The following is a 314-nucleotide window of genomic DNA, read 5'->3' as shown; positions in this document are numbered from 1 at the left end:
CTGCAGAGTGTCTGTCAGAGCCCGCGGCAGCCCCTCTGCCTGCGCCAGCGCCGCTCTGCTCTGCTTCTCCTCCGCTCCCCCCTTCCCCGCTCTCCTCCTCACCGCCGCCGCCGCCGCCGCTCCCCGGCGATATCAACGCAGCCTCCTCGCTCCCATACGCCGCGCTAGATCCAACGTGGAAAACCCAAATACCAGTTTCAAACACTTGGGAAACATTCGGCCCCGCCAGCCAGGGCGCATGCGCTCTCTCCCAGCGCTGTGTACACACACACACACTCTCTCTCTCACACACTCACCGCACACACTCAATCCCT

Source organism: Geospiza fortis, unplaced genomic scaffold, assembly GCF_000277835.1.
Source record: "Geospiza fortis unplaced genomic scaffold, GeoFor_1.0 scaffold192, whole genome shotgun sequence".
Classification (NCBI taxonomy): Eukaryota; Metazoa; Chordata; class Aves; order Passeriformes; family Thraupidae; genus Geospiza; species Geospiza fortis.
Note: the sequence above shows the minus strand (reverse complement) of the source record.